Genomic DNA, 3,380 nt, shown 5'->3' on the forward strand with positions numbered 1-3,380 from the left:
CATCAAATCATTTATTCACACCATGCGAAATGTATTGTCGTACCTTGAGGGTCATTATCATTATCGGTGATTCCTCTCGCGTTTGTTAACAGCTTACATCATTGGCTAGTAATTAGATGACGTCTCTCCATATTCGACTTCAGAACATCTATTCACATGGTTAGACTTGTACTTGAGTGAAAGATTGGACGAGATTGAAGACCCCGGATCTAGTTTCATCCATCTGGGCTGCGATATATTCAGGAGTACTATATCAAATGTACAATGGCCTTACATTCATGGTCATCCATTCATGGGTCTACATCTGTAGACGACTATATATGTACATGTAATGAAAGTTTATAAAGTTGAGCATGGGTATGCCTTCCCTTAGCTAATTATGAGAAAAAATCAAAGTATCATGATATTTGTATTGTAACTGATGCAGGTCACCTTCCGCTTCGAAACCTTCTCTCCAAGTGGTAAAGCACCTCACTCGACATGGTTATTTTTGACTTCATGCTTTAGGGGGCATCTGTTATAGGAAAATTTGGGCACATCAACCCCAACTTCCGGATCAGTGATATTAGGGTCCATCAACCCCTAATTCAGTTGTTGTCATTCCCTAATGAAGTTAACCTACATCATGCTTGCTTCCCAAGAGTTTCATGACACCATTCATCCAAAAAATGTCCCTAAAGAGACCATCGCAGGTAGCCTTCTATCTGGCTGGCAATGAATGGCAGGCACTACACTGTCAGGGTGCTATGCATAGCACCTGGCCTTTGTATCACTTGCGATGGGTGAGATCCAATGAATTTTTCAAATGAATCCATTGGATTCCTCATCCAATGGATGCTTCTAGGGGTTTCTAGAAGGATTGGGCTCGCTTTTGGATGAGGAAGGAGATGAATGAACCTTAATCCATTATCCCTTCCTCCATGGAACCACTTCCCAAATATGGCAAAGCATTCATAAGGGCCATTAATGGCCAAATCTCCTCTTTTCAGCTATAAACGGACCAAGCTCTCATTGGCTGGTAAAGGTTGAAACTTCTTAAGCTAAATGCTGCTTGGATGAGATTAGTAGAGAGAGTAATGTTATCATGTCAAATTGTTGTTTTCATGAGGAGAGAAGGGTTTGAAGCTGGAAAGATGACACTGAATCGGACATGCATCTACATGGGTTGTAATCTTTCCTTCTATAAATAAAGAGTTCTATGCTTTTTCCATTCATGTGTTCATGTGATGTATATTGTGCTTTCGATTCTATAATATGTTTAGTTAACATATCAATATGTATGCTTTGATGGTTTTCTATCTCGGCTTGTGTGCAGGTACCTTTCAAGCGAGTTATGTACGGAAGGGAGTGGTGAAAGCGGTCAAAGGGAAGAGGGATCGAGCGAGAGATGCAAGTTAGTACTTTTGCTCCTCTTTCTTTTATCTGTTAGCTATAGGAAAAGCAATGGAATTACTTTAACTGTTGTTCTAGACTTGCTACTAGATCTAGGGGTTAGTCGTTCGAAAAGACACTAAATTTGCCCATAACACCACCACCTCTGTGCAGAATTCCTGTCCTAACCCGACACCACTGAACATGCTTCTTGCCCTTTCCATCAACGTCTTGTTCATTCTTTATGCAACTCCATTTTGCTCAGGTGTGTATGGAGTTCTCTTCTGCCGTGCTATACCACACTTCTTACATAATTCTTCAAATTCCTTGCTGCAAAACTCTCCACTATTATCTTACCTCAACACCTTTATCTTCTTCTCTGTCTGGTTTTCCACCAGAGTCTTAAATTCTTTAAACCTGTCAAAGACTTCAGGTTTCTTCTTAAGGAAATATATCCATGTATTCCTTGAGAAGTCATCTATAAATGATACATATTACATAGACTTACCCAGTGATGGAACCTTCACAGGTCCAAACACATCACTGTGCACAAGCTCTAATATCTGTTTTTCCCTCTTACCACTGTAGGTTTTAACCCCGTACAGAAATTACCTGCATGCGAATTCTAAAACACAAAAAAATAAACAATGCGAGAGCATAACACATAAAACACATATACACAGAGATTTTCCCACTGGATCCCAAAACCGGGACTACAAGCTTGATTTTTTTATTATGTTCCTTTCAATGTTACAATACATATTTATACAAGCCGAAGCATCCAATACCATGGACCGAAAACCATCGCGTCCAAAAAACATGTGCGAAAATCATGCACAAAACCATAGGTGGGTCCGCCCAACCTAACATAGGGTCCAAAACTAAAATTTTCCGGCACGCTGCCCCAGACCCCATAAAGTGGGGTTACGGGTGCCCTTCAAACCCCCTATTAACTACGTGGAAAGAATATAACACAACCCAACATTCTCCCACTTGTTGTTTTCTTTCCACAAGGGGCCACAAGAGAGCTTAGTCATTTTCCCAACCCTGAAATGCCCATAGTCTCTCTACACCAAGAGAACTTCTCAGAGCTCACAGATTTTGTCAATGCATCTATAGTATTCTTCAAAGTGTCCACCTTTACCAGCAACACCTTTTTGTCTTCTATCATATCCCTCACAAAGTGATACTGAACATCAATGTGCTTTGTCTTTGAATGATATGCGGGGTTCTTTTCCAAGAAAATTGCACTTTGGCTGTCACAGTCTATCCTTATAGCTTCCTGTACTAACCCCATACTTGAACACAATATTTGCAACCAAACTGCTTCCTTGCTTGCATGAGTGGCTGCCATGTATTCTGCCTCTGTAGTTGATAGTGCCACTACAGATTGTTTCTTACTCATCCAATTGACTGCACCTCCAAATAGGTTAAACACATACGCACTTGTAGATCTTCTCTGATCTAGATCTCCAGCCTAGTCTGCATCAACAAGGCCACGAATATCCAACACTCTGTCGAATCCTAGTCTTCCTTGGTAACACAAAACATAATCACTAGTTCCACGCAAATACCTGAAAACCCGCTTCACTGTTGTCCAATGCTCCTTCCCTGGTTTTGACATAAACCTGCTCAATACTCCCACTGCATGTGCAATGTCTGGTCTAGTACAGACCATTGCATACATCAGGCTACCGACTGCACTTGCATATGGAACACGGGACATGTCCTCTTCCTCTTCTTGTGTCTTGGGACACTGTTCAACAGACAACCTCACACCTACAGGAAAAGGAACCTTTACCGGTTTACTATCCTGCATATTAAACCTCTACAATATTATCTCGACATACTTCCTCTGGTTTAACCAGAGCTTCCTCTTTTCCCAGTGTCTTTTAATTTCCATGCCCAAAATATAGTTTGCAGCACCAAGATCTTCCATGTCGAATTTGGAGGACAATTGGGTCTTCAAGTCCTGGATAATTTCTTTATCATTTCCAACCAGCAACATA

Source organism: Pinus tabuliformis, chromosome 3_2 (genome assembly GCF_031772625.1).
Source record: "Pinus tabuliformis cultivar Carrire ecotype Pingquan chromosome 3_2, CPIR1, whole genome shotgun sequence".
Classification (NCBI taxonomy): Eukaryota; Viridiplantae; Streptophyta; class Pinopsida; order Pinales; family Pinaceae; genus Pinus; species Pinus tabuliformis.